This window comes from Sapajus apella, unplaced genomic scaffold (genome assembly GCF_009761245.1).
Source record: "Sapajus apella isolate SASKATOON/1434 unplaced genomic scaffold, GSC_monkey_1.0 scaffold103, whole genome shotgun sequence".
Lineage (NCBI taxonomy): Eukaryota > Metazoa > Chordata > Mammalia > Primates > Cebidae > Sapajus > Sapajus apella.
In genome coordinates, this window is record NW_022437043.1 from 124,023 (window position 1) to 145,238 (window position 21,216).

Below are 21,216 nucleotides of genomic sequence, written 5' to 3' on the forward strand. Positions count from 1 at the left end.
TAATAATATATAATATGTATTTAAATGTATTATTATTTAAAACCCTAGATAAGCAAGGTAGAGAGCATAATGTCTATCAAGAAGGGCTTCAAGAAAGTCACATTTCTCTCTAGAGAAGTGTGTACAAGGTGTGCATTTCTTGGTCACAATTGTAAAGCCAAAGATCTTAACAAAGTCAAAAGCCAAATGTTGCAAGATAGTATTTCAGAGTGGGAATTCTAGAGTAGGAGATAGCCCAGAGTAGAAGGAAGTTGTTAGGGCCTCATGTAGATTCCCTCTGTTCCATTTACTGAATCTCTGAGCCCAGCTCCCAGCTTATGTGTGCTTTCAATAGCTGTTAACAACATCTGTGACCTTTCTGGTACTATCTTTTTGGTTATTGGAGCTGTTTCCTTTTCATAGACAGTCAGAAATGCCTGGAAGTTCACAGGCCATGCATGTATCTTAACTGTTGTGGGACCATCAAAGCCTGGATCTTTTTTTCTTGGAGCGAGACAAACTTTGAGATGCAACTAACTCACTGTAGGATTGGGGTAAGGCAGGGACTTTGCCTGAAATCTTACTCTTGGCTTTGCTTTTATCCCTTCTTGGCATATATGGTAGCTAGCCTCCAAAATGACCTCTGATGACTCTTGTTTTCTGATTTTCATGCCCTTGTATAGTAAGTTCCCTTCCACAATGAATAGGGCTTACCTATGTGACCAGCAGGATATTGTGAAAATGATGATGTGTGACTTCCAAGCCTAGATCATAAAATTCATTGTGGCTTCTACCTTGCTCTGTCTTGGTCTTTCCTCTTTGGGGGAAGCCATTTGCCTTGTGAAGCAGACACTAAAGTAGTCCTGTGAAGAGGCCCATATGTCAAGGAACTAAGCCCTCTCACCAATAGCCAGCACAAGTTTGCTATTTACATGAGGGAGCCATCTTGGAAGTGGATCCTTCAGCCTCAGTCAATCCTTCAGATGACTACAGCCTCAGCTGATAATGTGACTGCAACCTCATGAGAGACCCTTAGCCAGAACCTCCCAACTAAGCTACTCCAGATTTCTGACCCACAGAAAAATATGAGATGATGAAGATTTGTTGCTATTTTAAATTACTAGGTTTTGAGGTACTTTTTAATGTAGCAATGAGAAAAGTGATAAATATTCCTTCCCCCACTTCCTTTGCTGGTTTCTTCTGGTACCATATGCTTCATGAATAACTTGCACCTGAATTTTATCTCAGGCTCTGCTACTGGTGAATTTGACTTAGGACATTTGGATTCAAATCTAAACTCTGCCATCTCTAAGCAGTGTGACCTTGGGCAAGTCACTAATCTTTCTATTGTGGCTCAGTAAAATGTGAATAATGATAGTATGACCTCTTAGAGTTATATGAAGATTAAAGAGGCAATGCTCATAAAGTTTATAGCATTGTGGCAAGCACATTGCTGGAGCTCAATAAATGTTAGTAATCAGTATGAGGGTACTATAGGGTGACAGTTGTTAGCCTTAAGGTCTAAACCAATTGAAATTTTTCTTCTAGCCTCTGTGGTCCCTGTTATCCACCATGCTGGCTTTCAACCCTAAGGAATTATGAACAGGAGGCTGTGGATGCCTCAGCCCAATTTGGTAAAAAACAAAACAAAAACCCCACAAAACTTAAAAATAATTCAAGGCACATGTGTTCCTTCTCCTTGTGGTAGGTCAATAGTGTCATCTTTATAAATGAAACTCAAACCATTGCATTATTGTGATAAAATCTGCCATTTTACCTTAAGTAAACAAATCTTGCTGCCTGATCCATCACTGTTCCTACCACGAAGGAGGTATAAAGCTGAAGCAGTTATTTCAACAGTTAAGTGACAATATTTTTCTGCTGGAAACCACAGACCAGACAGTGTCAGCCTCCCATAGCTCTTTAAATTCAGGAAACTGTATAAGGCAATGCTCCAATTAAGAATCTTTATAAAAGGAGACTCTTTTCTTCTAGTTAGGCTGGTGAAAAAAAAATCTTCATGTAATATTAACATATGCATATGAATAGATACTGAGTAATTGTAATAGACTGGAGAAAAAGATGATCATGTTCAGACAATGAGGATATAATGAAGAAAAATCAGAATTCTGCAAGCTTAACAGGGAGTGGAAGATGAGGGGATTCTGGACATTGGAGTCCAGTTAAGCAGCAACGAGAGAGAATTCTGCCTTAATGAGGGGTATAAGGGAAGAATCTCAACTGTAAAGCTGCCAGATGAAATGGCTTCGTGCACAGAGACACTTTAGAAGTTTTCTCAGTGCCATTTCTTCCTCTACGATGGCTGAGAAAAACACCTTCAGCAGCTCCAATAAACTCTAGGAAAATGTTTTCTCCTAAATTTTGTTTTAGCATCTATCGCCTAATTATCAGCCACAAAGACCTGTTGATTTGTGTGTGTGTGTGTGAGATGGAGTCTGGCTGTGTCTCCCAGGCTAGAGTGCAGTGTCAGTATCCTGACTCACTGCAAACCTTCACCCCCCAGGTTCAAGCAATTCTCCTGCCTTAGCCTCCCAAGTAGCTCGGATTGCAGGCATGCACCACCATGCATGGCTAATTTTTTGTATTTTTTAGTAGAGACAGGGATTCCCCATTTTGTCCAGGCTGGTCTTGAACTCCTGAGCTCAGGTGATTTGCCCACCTTGGCCTCCCAAAGTGCTAGGATTGCAGGTGTGAGCCACTGCACCCAGCCCCCAGAAAAAGTTTTGACACTCAATAGTTTGTGGGTCCATTACAGTTTGTCCTATTTCCAGGATTCTCTGAGGAATACTCCCTAAAACAGGCATGGCTAGTTATGTTGCTTATTCAGAGTCTTTCTTGAGATTTCTGTGGAATTTGTGATTAAGCCAACTCATGAAACTGGCATCTGATACCAAGAGAAGTGTTCCTTTTGGCTCAGTAATAGTTCTGCTTCACTGCATGTGGCCTGGGCCTGCCAATAGTTTAAAAAAGGGACGTTTGATTGAGAGCAAAAGTCACACAGAAAACTTTTCTGGTCTTTGGTCAGCTCAAGAATTATTCTTTAATGACACAGGGAGAGAGGAATCTTAAGCAGCTCTGACCTTTTATCTATCATGATGAATTGGCCATCATTGTGTACATCATTGAATTTCAAAGCATTTAAGCTCTTGCTTATCCAGTACTCCCTCTAGCAGTCTGTACAAAGTGCGTTAACTGGGCACTCACACACTGTTAGTAGGAGGACAAATGGCTACAGCCTTTTAGTAGACAATTTAGGAATATGCATCAAAATTCAAAATGCATGGTATCAGTCAAGGTCCTGGCATGAAACAGATGGCACTTTCAAACTGGGTAATTGAGAGCATTCAATAAAGGTCTTAGGGAAGCCAACCAGGGACGGTTGGCCAGAGCAGGAAACCATTACCGCCCTAGGACTGAGCGGGTGAGAGCAGGGAGTAGTTAGCAGAACTTGGAGCTGTATGGAAGGGCAGCTTGCCAGAAGCTGTGGCCTCTGACAAAATGATACAACCAATCTACGTGGTAGCAGGGAGGATATTGAGAGACACAAATAACCCAGACTCACTCTCTTCCTTTCTTCCAATCTCTTGCCGTACCTCCCACTAGCAAAATCCAAGCAGAAGCCAGACGCAACGGAGTCTATAGTTATAGTTTATATGGGTCAGCCTTCTTGGGCAAGAAAGAGGGTGCTAAAGGATACGAGTGGGTCTGCAGTGACAGGCAGAAACTATCTGGCATATGCATATACCTTTCGACTCTTCAATCCTATTTTTACAATCCATCCTGTAGAAATATTTCTTCAGGCTTTCAAAAATCATCAGTATAGCATTTCTTTGTAATAGAGAAAAACTGGAAAGAACCTAAATTTCCAGTAATAGAAAAAAAGTTAGGCTGAGGGTAGTGGCTCATGCCTATAATCCCAGTGCTTTGGGAGGCCCAGGCAGGAGGATACCTTGCGTCCAGGAGTCTGAGACCAAGGAAATTTTTTTTGTGTGTCTAAGAAAAAATTTTTTTTAAATTAGCGAGGCATGGTGATGTTTGGCTGTAGTCCTAACTACTCGGGTGGCAGAAGGATTGCTTGAGCCTAGGAGTTCAAGGCCGCAGTGAGCTATGATTCTGTATTCCCACCTGGCTGACAGAATGAGATCTGGTCTCTAAAAAATAAATAAGTAAATAGAAAAAAGGAAAAACATTAAATAAAGGCACATCTATCTTATAGAATACCATGCAGCTATTAGGAAGAGTAAGATAGAATCTCTATGTGCTAACATGGAAACATGTCCAAGGTGTCAAGTCATGTCAGAAGATGCAAAAACAGTAAACAAACAAACAAAAACCACAAGTGGCAGATCAGTATCTAGAGGATGATCCTATTTTTTTTCAGGGAAACAATAATAACAAAAACAAACAGTGACATGTGCATTTAAACACATATTCAAACCTGATTGGGGGTGAGCGGGCAAAAAGGAACATTTATTATTTTTCCTAGATGCATTTTTATTGTTTGAAGTGCTTAGAAAAACATTTTTATATATTACTTGTGTATTTAGATAAATCTAAGAAATAAGAAAGTGCAACTGAAAAAGTTGGCCTAGGTAAAATGGTTAACTCCTGATGGGCAGAAATGAATCCTCTCCTCAATTCCTTTCCTTCCTTGTCTCTCTGCCTCCACTCTGTTTTGTGGGCAGTGATGGTCTTTGATGTTCAGTCTCAGACCTGCCACTTGACAAGAAAATGCCTGGCAAACCTAGGGAATTAGGCTTCATGTTTAATTCTCCTTCAGTCTGTTGGGCATAGGATATGCTTCCTGAGCTGTTTTCTTTCACTTTTTGATCTTGCTGTGTTAGTTCCTAAACTCAACCATGTTGTACTTAAGCAAAATGTAGGAAATGCACAGTGATCCATGCTTGTAGATCACTGTGTAGCTGGAATCTTTGAACTTCCCGTCTGAGTCTCCTACCTTTTCTATTGCACATTGTTCTGTTGCTTTATCTCTTTCCTACTTTCTGATTTCTCACATCGTCCGATTTGGTGTCCGCAATGTTTGAGTACTCTAGTTTACCATTGTAACTTATTACTGTTGTTCCATTCTGGCATTTTTTGGTTGCACTTCTACTAACCTTCCCCTTTGGCTAGATGAAGGAGCCACTGCTGTGCCCTGCCTTGTCTGACAGCCCTGCCTGGCATGGCCCCATTTCTTCCCTGCACTCTGACTCTGACCTAAGAAGTCCATGTCTAGAGAAGCTCCTGCCTTGGTTTCCTAATGCACTAAGGTTTCTTCATGTGTTCAGTCTTGCCCTGGACACAACTTGCATGGTTGGGACCTGCCGTCTTGTCTGGCTCTTACTAATGTTTTCTCAGCAAAGGGATATTCACCCTGCTTCCTGTACATCCAAGTGCTTTCTGTCTTGCTCTAAATCAAGCAGACCAAGTGGAACCACTTGCTGCAAACTCTTGAGTCTTTTTGTTATTGAGTGGTTCTCAAAGTGTGATCCCCAGCCCATCAGTATCACTATCACTTGGAAACTTGTAAAAAATGCAAATCCTCATTCTCACTCAGACTTATTGAATCAGAATCCCTGGAGCTGGGACCCAGTAATCTGCTTTTATGTCTTCCAGGAGGTTCTGATGCATGTTGATGTTAGAGGACCACTGGCCTAAATTCTCTGGCTGTCCCACGATGGCTCTTAAATTTGAAGTTCTCAGATTTTAGTGTGTATAGGAATCAGCTGAGGAACTTGTTTATAAATGTAGATTATAACATTCTACCCACAAACAGACTGATTTATAGAGTGAGATTCTAAGATTTTTATTTAAAATATCCCACTCAAGAAGTCTGGGGAAGGTATTTTAAGGAAGATTGTCATAGTTTTTAGATGGGCTCCAAGGTCTCCAGGGAGTTGGGCCACTTACAAGTGACTCAGGACCCTCCTTTGGAGTGAGTTAGATGTCTATTCTCCAGTCTATTTCTAACCATTAATCACTTTTCCCATTTATAAACTTCTTGTAGCTGAGATCCTAGAATGCCTCACAGCTGGGTTCAACACAGGAATTACAATAATATAGAATTACTATCTGGTAGATTATCAATTCAAATGGACAGCTATTTCTTCTCTATGATAGGAGTGGAGGTGTATTGTGAGATGGATTTTTTTAGACCTTCTGTCTTCTATTTCAGTCAGGAAAGTTTTCTGGTGGCCAGGCAAACTGTTTGCCATATGTTTGCATTGACTCAAATAATGCATTCATCTAAGAGGTCCATAGAGGTTGATGCAGTGTTTATAACACTACCTGGGAAGTCTTATCATTTCAGTTAAGCCCATATTTTGGAGCATAGTTTATATGGGGTATAGTTATTGACATATAGTTGTATCTGTTGGCATATTAATTAACTATGCCAAGCAAATATGTGTCTATTAACTGGTTTCCCTTTCCTGTTGTGAAAAGCTGATCTATCATCTCCCCACTATTGGAAGTAATCTTCTAATTTTCAGAGCAAATATCCTTCCAAATTTGCCCCTAATTGCAGCCTTCACGACCAAACCTGTTCCTGTCTGGAGATTGTAACTCAAGTCTGAACTGCTTGTCTTAAACCCTTTCAGTTGATTCAGTTCATTCAACTCAAGGTTCAAATCTTGTTTGGTCTTCACTGAACAACTTAGTCTGAAGGTATAGGATCCTTCCTCGTCTCACCTCAAATCTGACTCATCATCCAAGTCCAGGATCCAGTGACACCTGCTTTGTCAAGCCTACCTTGACAGGTCTCCTTCCTATTAGTGTTCCTCTTAAGCCTCTGTATTTATACTAATCATCATTTTTTTGTTCACAAGAAACTGAAAAAGGACATTTGAAATTAAGCACCAGTGTGCCTATCTCTCTATACTGCATGGTTCTTGAAAGTAAGAATTGTATTTTCATACACCCTTGTATATCTTGTAGCATATCATGCTGCATATATGTGTTCTGCACGTATGTGTTCTGCATATATGTGTTCAGAATGTCATCTGGATTGGATAGAATGAAAGACTAATTATTGTCCAAAGGGTACCTAGGAATCAAGTTGTCCATAGCACAGTCTACAGGGATTAGACATCTTGGTCCATGTTGATGAAGTGGATGTGACTATTCTCCATGCCAAAAAAATAAGAAATGGTAATACATAGTAAAGCATTTAAGGCAACACTGGGTGTACTAATGTGGAGTATAGATGGTAGAACTATTTATAGTACTTTTCTTGTTCATTTACACATCTCTTCAACTTGTATCTATCAAGCATCCACTATATCAAATGCACTGTGCTGAGTACTAAGGAGGATAAAAAAGAGAATAATATGAGGTACTCACTTCTGACTCCTTTGACTTCAAGGAGCTCCTAACTCCAGGAATAACTTTTTGGGAGATGAGAAATGCACATAAAAACGGTTGATAATACAAGAGTACTTAAGTACAACATGAGAATTCTTGAAGCTCAGAGGATGAAGTGATCATAGTGGACTGGAATGGTCTGGAGAAAATGTGTTCCACTTTCTCCAGTGAAAGGCTGGAAAGATTTAGATTATAAGATGTTAGATATTCTAACCAGGAGACATGTTGATGGAATATGCATGTGTATCTGTGAAACGATAGATAAACTATGCTTTTTAAAGCATGGAATCTAGCAACCTTGAGCTCTCAGATCTCAGTGAGGTCATGAACATTGATTGCTAGTGCAATTTTTATTGCTCAATCATAATCGGGTTCCTATAGCACTCAAATCTCATGGTTACTAGATAGCCACACACTAACCCGAGCTACCTGGTTATCTTCCTCATAGATCATCTCTTCTTTAAAGATGCTTACCTTTCAAATAGTATTTTTCTTTCTTTTCTCATAAAGTTGCTCCTTTGCAGTTTGGTTATGCATGTCTTCAGAGACAGCATTAAGGGAAACTCAAGCTCAGTTCACTTTACTACCTATATTTTGCACAATTTGAAGCAGGTGGCATTGGTTGTCCACTCCTAGTATTGCAGTGTGTGTAGTTAAACCATAAGCTCCAAAATGATATACACAGTTCCTCCTATGGGGCCTAGGAATTTCTCTATTTATTGAGCCCCAAGGCCTGCCTGCCTGACTACCCCCAGGGCTTCCTGAGGAGTGCATGCAAATTACACCCAAGCAGTGACACCAGATGACACTTAATTTTTATTTGTGTTTGAATACCTCTTAAAAATGCAAATAACATCCAGAGCCACCCTCAAGGGACTTATTTTGACTATCTCTTCATGGAAATAATGAATATGGTTTCAAGCTGAATATATTATGGAACTATTTCAAAAAAGGTTTCTTGGGTTTGTTTTCCCCTTCTCAAGGATACCATTATACTCTTCATAATTGGCAAATTAGATATTATGAAAGGGAAGGAAGAAATGAGCAATGAGAGCAGAAAATGCCAAAAGGGCAGCAGTAGAAACAGCTAATGGCGAGGACTGCTTCATAGGCTTACACTGTGTGGGTGCAGCTCCCTTTCTAAGGAGAAGAGCCAATCTATTATGCCACAGAAAGACGAAAGAAGCAAGTGAGAGCATTTGGGTGTTGATAATTGCTTTGCAAATATTTTAAGAGCTGTGTTTTTTACTTATTTTCCTCTCTAGAGATATTGCCTTGGTACTACCATTTATGTGACATTGCTAGGAAGCTCTCTTGACCAGTGATGCCTTGTTAGCCTTGGCCTCCATGCCAAGAACAGACATTCAGGTTTCCATGAGAATTTTCAGCCAGGGATGACTCAGACAATCTGGAGGCTAAAATCAGAATGAGCCTCACTGTGTGTTCGGCCAGCACTGTACAGCTTCCTAAAGCTGCCATGGCAGAATTTGTGTTTCTAATGGCACAGCTTCTACTCAACCAATGTGGCTCCTTTCAAGAAAATTGTAAACATTTTTTTTTTTTGGTAAAGAAAAAGAGACAAAAAAGGCTGGGAGGGGTTGTAGTAAGATGGCAGAATAGAACCATTGATTATTTCCCCCAACAGGGATACCACATTCAACAACTAGCTACACAAAAAAGTACCTTCATAAGAACCAAAAATCAGGTGAGCACTCACATTACCGGTTTAAAATTTCATATCACTGAAAGAAGCACTGAAGAAGATAGGAAAGACAGTCTTGAAATACCAACACTACCTCCCTGCCATTCCTTCACAACAGCTGCATGTCATGGAGAAAACTGTGCACTTGGGAGAGAAAGAGTGCAGTGATTGAGACTTCATATTGAATTCAGGGCTGCCCTGTCACAGAAGAAAGCAAAATTGGGCTGAACTCAGCTGATGCCCGCTTATGGAGGAAGCATTTAGGTAAGACCTTGCCAGAGGGGAATAGCCCATCTCAGTGGTAGGAACCTGAGTTGTAGCAAGCCGTGCCACTGTGCGCTGAAGTGCTTTGAAAGGCAGTCTAGGCCACAAGGACTGCAAGTCCTAGAGCTGAGCTGAGCTCAAAGCCAGTGGACTGGGTGAGGGGCAGGTACATAACTTACTGAAACACCAGCAAGACAGCTTAGAGAGTGCTTTTGCTATACCTTTCCAAACCCTAGGCAGCACAGCTCACAGCTTCAAAAGAGACCCCTTCTTTCTACTTGAGGAGAGAAGAGAAAAGAGGAAAGAGAACATTTGTTTTGCATGTTGGATACTAGCTCAGCCATAGCAGGATAGGGTATTGATCAGAGTTGTGAGGCCCCCATTTCAGGCCCCAGCTCCTGGATGACATTACTAGACACATCCTGGGCCATAAGGGAACCTGCTGCCTTGAAGGGAAGAAGCGAATCCTGGCAGGATTCATCACCTGCTGATTAAAGAGCCTTTGGGTCCTGAATAACCAGCAGTGATACACAGATAGTATGCCATGGGCCGTGGGTGAGACTCTGAGACATGCTGGCCTCAGGTGAGACCTAGCAATTTCTGGCTGTGATGGCTATGTAGAGAGATTCTTTCTGTTTGAGAAAAGCAGAGGGTAAAACATGGAAAACTTTGTCTAGCACCTTAGGTACCAGCTTGGCCACAGTGGGGTGGAGCACCAAGCAGCCTCTTGGGGTCCCCAGATTTTGGCTTTGGCTCTTAGCATTTCTGGAGCTGTCCTGGGCCAGAGGACAGCCTACTTCCCTGAACGGTGAGTCCTAGGCCTGGCAAAATTTACTACAGGCTGACTGAAGAGCACTTGAGCATTAAGTGAACATCGTACTAGCCTGAAAGTACTGCCTGTGGGCCTGTAGTGGTGGTGGCTGTAGAGAGAGGCTCATCTGCCTGTGGAAAGGGGAGGGAGACAGGAGTTAGAAGGATTATGCCTTGTGATTTGAGGGCCAGCTAAGCCACAGTAGAATAGAATACCATGTAGACTTCTAAGGTTTTCTATTCCAGTCCCTAGCTCCCAGATAGCATCCCTGGGTCTGCTTAGGGCCTGGGGGAGATTACCACCCTGAATAGAAGAATGCAAACCTGGATAGCATTGCCATCTGTTGATTGTGGAGTCCTAGGGTCTTGAGCAAACATAGACAATAGCTAGGTAGTGGTTACAGTGGTTCCTGGGTGAGACCCAGTGCTATGCTGGCTACCAGTCTGACCCAGACAGTCCCAGTGGTGGTGGCTACAGGGGTGCTTATGTCACTTCACCCCCAAGCCAGGCAGCACAGCACAGAGAGAGAGAGACTCTGTTTGGGAGAAAGTTAGGGAAGAGAACAAGAGTCTCTGCCTGGTAATCTAGAGAATACTTCTGGATCTTATTCAAGGTCACCAAGGGAATACCTCTATGAATCTGCAAGAACCACAGCATTATTGGGCTTGAGTTACCTTCTAATGCAGATACAGCTTAGATCACAACACTCAAATCGTTTTGAATACCTGGAAAACCTTCCCAAGAAGGTTGGGTACAAAGAAGACTAGACTGCAAAGACTACAATAAATACCTAAAATAAATACCCAGACACTGATGAACATCAATAAGCATCTGGACCATCCAGGAAACTATAACTTCACCAAATGAACTGCATAAATCACCAGGGAAAAAGTCATGGAGAAACAGACATATGTAACTTTTCAGACAGATAATTCAAGATAGCAGTTTTAAGGAAACTCAAAGAAATTCCAGATAACAAAGAGAAGGAATTCAGAATTCTATAAGATAAATTTAACATATAGATTGAAATAATTAAAAAGAACTAAGCAGACATTCTGGAGCTGAAAACTGAAAGTGACACACCAAAGAATACATCAGTCTCTCAATAACAGAATTGATCAAGCAGAAGAATTAGTGAGCTTGAAGACAGGCTATTTGAAAATACAGAGGATACAAAGGAAAAAAGAATTAAAAAAAAAAAAATGAAGCATGCCTACAGGATCTAGAAAGTAGTCTCAAAAGGACAAATCTAAGATATATTGCCCTTAAAGAAGAGGCAGAGAAAAAGATAGGGGTAGAAAATTTATTCAAAGAGATAACAAATAACTTCCTAAACCAAGATAAAGATAAAGATAAAGATATAAGAATATTCAAGTATTGGAAGGTTATATTCCACCAAGCAGATATAACCCAAATATGACTGCTTCAAGGCATGTACTAATCAAACTCCCAAAGGTCAAAGTTAAAGAAAGGATCCTAAAAAAAAGCAAGAGAAAAGAACAAGTAACATACAATGGAGCGCCAATACATTTAGCAGGAGCCTTTAAAGTAGAAACCTTACACACCAGGAGGAAGTGACATGACATATTGAAAATTCTGAAGGAAAAAACTTTTACCCTAGAGTAGTATATCCAGCAAAATCATCCCTCAAACATGAAGGAGAAATAAAGACTTTCTCAGACAAGCAAAAGCTGAGGGATTTCATCAATACCAGGCCTATCCTATAAGAAATGCTAAAGGAAGTACTTCAACCAGAAAGAAAAGGATGTGAATGAGCAAAAAGACATCATCTGAAGGTACAAAACTTATAAGTAATAGTTAGTACACATAAAAACACAGAATATTATAATATGGTAACTATGGTGTGTAAACCACTTTTAAATAGAAAGACTATAGGATGAACCAATAAAAAATAATAACCACAACAACTTTTCAAGACATAGTACAATAAGATATAAATAGAAACAACAAAAAGTTGAAAAGAGGGGGACAAAGTTAAGATATAGAGTTTTTTGAGATTTCTTTTTGCTTATTTGTTTATGCAAGCAGTGTTATGTTATCAGCTTAAAATAATAAGTTATAAGATAATATTTACAAACCTCATGATAACCTCAAATAAAAAAATATACAACAAATACACAAAAAATAAAAAGCAAGAAGTTAACTTTTATCATCAGAGAAAATCACTGTCACTGGTGAAAGACAGGAAGGAAAGAAAGAAGACCATAAAACAACCACAAAACAAATAATAATGTGGAATAAGTTCTTACTTATCAATAATAATATTGAATGCAAATGGACTAAACTCTATAATCAAAAGACTGGGTGAATGAATAAGAAAACAAGACCTAATGATCTATTGCCTACAAGAAATACACTTCACCTATAAAGACACACATATGCTGAAGATATTCCATGCTGATGGAAACAAAATAAGAGAAGCAGCAGCTATATTTATATTAGGCAAAGTAGATATCAAGATAAAAACCATAATGAGACAAAGAAAGTCACTATATAATGATAAAGGTGTCAATTCAGCAAGAGGTTTAACAATTATATATGCACCCAACACTGGAGCACCCAGATATATAAAGCAAATATTTATAGAGCTAAAGAGAGAAATACACCGCAATACAGTGATGTCTGCAGACTTCAATACCTGACTGTGAGCATTGAACAGATCTTCCAGACAGAACACCAACCAAGAAACATTGGACTTAATTTGCAGTATAGATTAAATCAACAACTTAATAGATATTTACAGAACATTTCATCCAATGGATACAGAATACACATTCTTTTGCTCAGCACATGGTTAATTTTCAAGGATAGACTATTTGTTAGGTCACAAAACAAGTATTAAAGCATTTAAAATATTGAAATAATATTAAGTATCTTTTCTGACCACAATGGAACAAAACTAGAAATTAATAACCAGAGGAATTTTGGAAACTATACAAATACACGGAAATTAAACAATATATGTTTCTGAATGACCAATGGGTCAGTAAAGAAATTAAGAAGGAAATTAAACAATTTCTTGAAATAAATGATAATGGAAACACAACATACCAAAACCTATGGGATACAGCAAAAGTAATACTAAGGAGAATGTTTATAGCTATATGTTCCTATATCAGAAAAGAAAAAAATCTCCAAATAAACAACCTCATGATGTAACTCAAAGAACTACAAAAGAAAGAGCAAACCAAACCCCAAATTAGTAGAAGAAAAGAAATAATAAAATCAGAGCAGAGATAAATGAAATTGAAATGAAGAAAACAATACAAAAGATCAATAAATCAAAAATTGGTTTTCTGAAAAATTAAACATAATTTACAAACCTTTAGCCAGACTAGGGAAAAAAGGAGAGAAGACCAAAATAAATGAAACTGGAGGTGAAAAAGGCAACACTGCAACAGATACCACAGAAATTCAAAGGATCAATAGTGACTTCCAGGAGCAACTATATACCAATAAATTGGAAGATCCAGAAGAAATGGATAAATTCCTAGACACATACAATATACCACAAAGAGATTGAGACATGAAAAAATCCAAAATCTGAATAGAGCAATAACAAGTAATGAGATAGAAGACATAATAAAAACGCTCCCAGCAAAGAAAAGCTTACAACTCTATGACTTCACTGCTGAATTCTACCAAGCATTTAAAGAACTAGTACCAATCATACTCAAAGTATTCCAAAAAATAGAGGAGGGAGTACTCCAGACTCATTCTATGAGGCTAGTATTACCCCAATACCAAAACCAGACAAAGACACATCAAAAAAGAAATCTATAAGCCAGTACGCCTGGTGAATACTGATGCAAAAATCCCTAGCAAAATACTAGCAGACTGAATTTGACAGCACCTTAAAAAGACGACTTACCATGACCAAGTGGGATTTATCGCAGGGATGCAAAGATGTATACAAATCATTGATACAGCATATCAACAGGATGAAAGACAAAACCATATGATCATTTCAACTGATGCTGAAAATGTATTTGATAAAATTTAACACCCCTACATGATAAAAAAAAAAACCTTCAAAAACTGGGTATAGTTGAATCATACCTCAACATAATAAAAATCACACGTGACAGACCCACAGCTAGTATCATACTGAATGGGAAAGAACTGAAAACCTTTCCTGTAAGATTTTGAAATCCTAGTACTTGAAATAGGACTTGAAATTTTAACTAATCAGACAAGAGAAAGAAATAAAAGGCATCCGAATTGGAAAGGAAGAAGTGCAATTATCCTTGTTTGCAGTTGATATGATCTTACATTTGGAAAACCCTAAAAACTACACCAAAAACCTATTAGTACTGATAAACAAATTCAGTAAAATTGCACGATACAGAAATAAACATACAAAAATCAGTAGCATTTCTATATGTCAATAGCAAACTGAAAAAAAATCAAGAAAGTAATACAATTTACAACAGCTGCAAATAAAATAAAATATCTAGGAATTAACCAAAGAAGTGAAAGACCTCTGCAATAAAAACTATAAACATTGGTGCAAGAAATTGAAGAGGACACACAATTTTTAAATTAAAGTATAAACAATCAGATATGAACTATGAACTCCTCTATATGTAACTTTCTTTGTTTATACCTATCTACTGAATGGACTGTGAACTTCTCTAAATGGGGATGCATTTCATTCCTCTCCATAATCTCATTCAACATCACAGAAGTTGCTACATAAAAGATCTTCAATAAGAAAACTTGTATCAACTAAAAAAATAAATAAATGAAGGAAAGGATGATGGGAGGAAAAGCTGCAGAGACCTTGCAAATGTTCTGAGCTGTCGGGAATGCTACAAAAATTCCAAGGATCTATCTGATGCTAGAATGAACAGCTGGGCTAAATTCTTGATCTTGTGATATTTCAACTTTGGAGCAGTTGAGGAAAGATTCTAAAGTAGAGTTCTGGGGAGGGTAAATTTAATGTCTTCACCATAATTCTAAATCCTGCTTTGCAAACTTATCAGTTTCAGATTTACTTAGGAAAGTGACTGGACTTGCCAATATCTAGGAAGAAAGCTGTTAAACTTACTACAGTCATTCTTTACTTACTGACAGAGAAATGTGTCCTTCTTCTGAGAAATGTGTTCTTCTTCTGAGAAATGTGTCCTTAGGCAACTTCGTCATTGTGTGAACATACTTAGACTGTATGGTATATAGCCTATTGCTCCTAGGGTACAAACCTGTGCAGCATGTGACTGTACTGAATACTGTAGGTAATTGTAACAAAATAGTAAGTATTTGTGTATCTAAGTGTATCTAAGCAGAAACAGTACAACAAAAATATGGTACAAGCAATTTTAAAAAATGGTATACTTGTGTAAGGCATTTACCATGAATAAAGTTTGCAGGACTGGAAGTTGCACTGGGTGAATCAATGAGTGAGTGAAGGCCTAGGACATTCCTGTACACTACTGTAGATTTATAAACAGTGTACATTTAGGGTATACTACATTTGTTAAAAATGTTTTTCTTTCATCAATACATTAACCTTAGCCTACTATAACATTTTTACTTTATAAAATTTATAAAGCTCATTTATACCAGCATCACCACAAATATGTGAGCAATGTGTTGCACTGCAACATTCCTGCAGCTATGACATCCTAGGCAATAAGACCGTTATAGCTCCTTTATGATCTTTTAGGACCACTGTTGTATATGCAGCCAATCATTGACTTACATGTCATTATGTGGTGAATGGCTGTTTACATCTTGCCTTATACCAAGGGTACTTGAATGGCATTACATAAAGGGAAAATGTGATAAATTAATAATAGAGAATAATTTGATGAAGAGGGAAATGAATTAATAATTTGAATTTTGAGGTAATATGTTTTAAATTATTTGAAGAAAACAATTCTTTTTTCCCCCTTGGTGCCAATCTTGGAGAGCAATTTTTCATATGAAACACTGAGTAGAGGTATTGAGTGTTAAGCAGCTCAGGCAGATGTGATAGTCACAATTTTAGCTATTTTTTGATAGTCACTTTTGCTAAAAGTTGAAAGCATAAACTTAAAAGTAATAATTCAGTGAAGTCTATCCTCTGAGAAGCTAGACTCTGGGCTCTAAAATGAGGGACAGAACTGCCTAGTTCTAAGGCATCTAGACCCAGAATTAAACTTATATTGCATAGAGGTTCAGCTCTACCATTTACTAACAAGGAGACCTGAAGCAAATTAACCAGCAAAAGACTAAATTTCTTCAACCAAAACTAGTATAATCATTTATTTCCTAGGGAAGCTCTGATATTTAAGTGAGACAATATGTGAGAAGTTCTTAGTATAGTGTCTGTCTATATAAATGTTAAAAAAATGTGCCAGCTCTTAATACCCTTGTAGTAGTCTCAGTTATCTCAGCTGACATTTAGAATACTCAACACAGAGAAGTAGTGTATCCCAAGAATGTTAACTTTGTCAAATTTTGTTTCAAGTGTACAAAAGGAGCATATTTAGAGTTTATAATTTAAATTTACCTAGGTTACATGACATTGTGTTGAACCACATTCTCCAAGCATAAATTCTTCCCTAGTGGGCAAGGATTCTGAAAACAATTTATGGAAAATAGTTTCAAGGCTAATTCATGTGAATCAATTAAATATTTTGAAAGATAGAAACATAATTTTTTTCTGGTCAACAAGTGGCCTTAGAGCAACAAGTGTGCTTATATTACACTGAGGAAAAATCTCTCCAAGGCTATATTGTTACTAGGAACATACCAGCAATAATAATAATCATCATCATCATCATTGTAGCATAATATTCAATAATAATCATCATTGTAGTGTAATATTTGATGAACATCTCTCATGCTAAACCTTATTGACTCCAATTTTCTTAAAGAATTTTATTTCATTTTATCAGAATCAACTTTGAATTAACGGCAAACATACCTGTTCTGAGTTGTGTCTCATTTTTGTTAAATTGGGTTTATCTTCAGATTTGCTGGTAGCATTGTAAAGAGCCATAATATCTATTTGTTGTCATAGCCACTAGTTTGGTGCTTTGTGTAGATTATCATATCATATTTCATTGACTATATAATGCAGTCGATTATAAGATATGCCATAATTTTATGTAATGGTAAAATGCTGCCATTTAAACTATAGCATAAATCTTTCTTATCACCTGTAATTTCTATTGGTGCTGTTTGAAATAGCTTCTTTAGACTTATATAAATACAAATTTTAATCATATATCACACATGTGCTTACATATAAATGGGAACATGAATGAAATACATTGATTAATGTATTCCTAAAGTTTCACATTTAGAGTCTTTTCTTTTTTCAAAAATCTATTTTTTTGAAATGACAGAAAATTATATGTATTTGTCCTGTATATCATGATGTTTTGAAGTATACACTTCAAAATGTTGATGTTTCACATTGTGGAATGGTGAAATCTAGCTAATTACAATAATTACCTTATATAGTTATTTTTTTGTGATAATACTTAACATTCACTCAATATTTTTCAAGAATACAATATATCATTATTAACTATAGTCACCTCAATGTTGCCTCCATGTCTTTCAGATTTTTCATCTTTGTTGTTCACTGAGGGGCAGAAAGCAATTTATTGTAATGAACGGTTGGAGTTGAAGAAGTGGCAGGCTTTTAGTTTAAGTCCCTCAAACAAAATTAATCATGCAGAAACTACTGTCTTTTGGCTTTAGCACATCCACCTGATCTTAGAGTCAGTCATGAGGGATTTATGCCAAATGTAGCAAACTAGGAACAAAAGTTCTTGGGCTGTTTTTTAGAGGCCTCTGTTCTGTGAAACCTTTGAATTATTATTTCCTTCTCCTTTCCATCTTCTTCCTATTTTTTTATTCTTCTCATACTTTGTTGTTTTTCTTCCAATGTCTTTCAGTGCTCAATATTATTGCCTAGTAAAACATACATGATTGGAAATCTACCCTATAAAAGAAGAAACCCATGTTTGTCAAGGTCAAATCATACTCCTGCTCCATCACATTTATTTTTTGTACTACCCTAAATGAATTATGTTGATGTTTTGATCACCATTTATGGCAGAGGAGAGGCAAAACACATCATAATATTACTAGAGGAACCCAGATGACTGCAATTTTATAAGTTTATATAAGAAAATTAAAAGGGATTCTGGATTCCACCATTGAGTATTCATCATTTAACAAATACTTACCAAGCACCTTATATGTGTTATGTACAGTATTCTAAAGATTCTAATTGTGAGTAAAAGTAGACATAGACTCTCCTGTTATAAAATTTATAATCTGGTTATTTAAAGTCCCATCACTAATCTGAAGACATACAAACTTCCCTAGTTAAGACCCCTTCTTTGAGTCCTAGAGTTGTATGTCTAACTATCTACTTAATATTTCCACTTAAATATCACCTCAAGGTCAACCTGTCCAAGACTGAACTTATAAAATTAAACTTATGACCTCTTTTAGATTTCCATATTTTAGTGAATGTCACCTTTATCAATAGTGTCTCAAGAAAGAAACAGAGGTATAGATGATACCTTCCCTTTTATATGCCAGTTTCTTATCTATCTCCAAGTCCATTGATTTTACTTCTTAACATCTCATAACCCTGTCCACTTCTTTTCATTTCCTCACCACTGCCATTGCCCTAGACCAAACCACCATTATGTTTCGAGTGAACTGCTGCAAAAGCTCACAAACTAGTCTCCAGAGAACAATGCTGATCTTCTTCCAGTCCATCTTTCAGTCAGAATGAACACAAGTAGTATCATGTGTATTTGTATTCATTTCTCTATCCCCAGCACCTAGCAATAGTAAGCATGCTGAGTATATGCTGATTATTAAAATGAAAGACTTTCCTTAAGACATTAAAGAGCAATATCTTTGACATGGTCAATAGGATACTGCATTACTTGTCCCTGCCTAGCACTTCAGTATCATCTCTCATCAGTGTCCTTCCCAAGCTCTTACTTTCTATGCCTCGACCAAACTGGGATTCTTTAAGCTTCTTGAACAAATCCTGCTCCTTATATCAACAGGGTCTTTGCACATACTGTCACATTGGTCTGGGCTGTATTCCTCCTTCAACTAATGAGCTCCTACCCCTCATTCAACTCTTAGGCCATATGCTGCCTCCCCAAGAAAGCCAACCCTCCCTGTCCACCCAGAGTTCACAGATTTCTTAGTAATTTACCTAAGAGGCCCCAAACACTTTCTTTTACAACACTTTTCTCCGTTTGTACTGATGTATTCATTATTGTGGTCAATTGACTAGTTTCTGTCTTCTTATTTAAAATGGAAGCTCCACAAGAGCAGGGGAAATGTCCTTTTTTGCTAACTAGCACCTAGTACCTTGCCTGGCTTATAACTGGAACACTGAATGTTTATTAGTTTATTGAGAAATTAATTATAACTAAATATATGATTATGTTATGACATTTCTATATGTCACTGCAAATAAGATAACAATTTGAGCACACTTATGGTATGCTCTATCTTTTCCATTACTTTTTCTTCAGTAGAGTGTAGTCTACTATAGGTATGTGGTTTTTAAAAATTGAGCTGTTCTTCACCTTAGGGAACACAGTAATGAAAGTATTCATTTAGAATACAAGCTGTGACAGAAAACCAAACACCACATGTTCTCACTCATATGTGGGATTTGAACATTGAAAACACATGGACACAAGGGGGAACAACACATACCAGGGCCTGTTGGAAGGTGGAGGGTGAGAGGAGGGAACTTAGAGGATGGGTCAGTAGGCGCAGCAAACCACCATGGCACACGTATACCCATGTAACAAACCTGCATGTTCTGCACATGTATCCCATTTTTGTTTTAGAAGAAGTAAAGGGAAAAAAAAGAATGCAAGCTGTAAACAGACTGAATGCTGACTTCTATGCTTATGAAGTTAAAGCTTAGAAGTTTATCGTTTGTAACAGTCATCAGGTAGCAAAACACTTTTAATTGGTGTTTCAGAACCTAAGAGAAAATGAACTGGGTAAAAGCAAATAGAGTCAGCCATAAAATTAAATGGCTTGATTCTTTACTCTGCCAAGTGTCTGAGGAGAAATTATTTAATTCAGCCAGTGAGTCAACAAGTCAGTCTAATTCTCTAAATCTGGTTATTTTTCTTAGCAAATGTATTCGTTCTCTTCACCACAAAAGCATATTTGCAGAAGGCGTTGACTATGAAATTCTCATTGCCACAGTTATTGGAAAAGAATATAAAGAGCCACATAATAATTAGGCAATTGATGTTCTCAAAACAAGGCTAAGATTCTCATTCCCACTCAAAGTAATTCTTTGTCAACTGAGATATGAAAACTCTCCACCCAAAAGGGAACCAAATTTAAGCACTTAAATGTCTCTAATATAAATCCTGAAAACTTATGACACTTTTAGTCATTCAGTGGTATGTCCTTTCTTAAAATACTTGGAATTATTAAATACTATTTTACCTATTTCAGAATTGTAAGCCTCAACTATTTTTCCAGTCCTACATGTGTACCAAATTTAAAATATTTTTTAAAAGTCAATAAAAACAACTATGTATTTTTCTTCGTAGGCATTCCAAGTAAATCGCTATGCTCTGTAACAATATCCTCTTGTAGTTTACAACATGCATTGCTTAATTTGATCCACAGAATAATCCTATGAAAAAAGCATTCTTATCCTCCCCTGCTGTTCACAAATGGCAAAATTGAGTGTTCCCCTCATTGTCAAGTAGTAAATAGTGAAGCTTGTATTTCATTCATGTCTTCAGATTCCAGGTCCCGAAATGTTTTGCTCTACATCACTCTAAAGAGAAGACCTATCAAAAATTTAAATCATTGGGAGAATAAGCCAGAACAAATTGTCAAAGTTTCCAGTATCCCCAAATTTCAATAAGAGAAATCTGAGGGGGGCGGTGATTGTAATTGTCAAATTTCTGCAGAGTGACTAAGAGCTGTTCTTATCACTTCTAATTCCAGAATAAAAAGAAATGGACTCACCTAAAAATAAGATCTGTTCATTTATTGAGCTCCCAATATATACCTAGCACTGTCCAAGGTGCTGGAAATG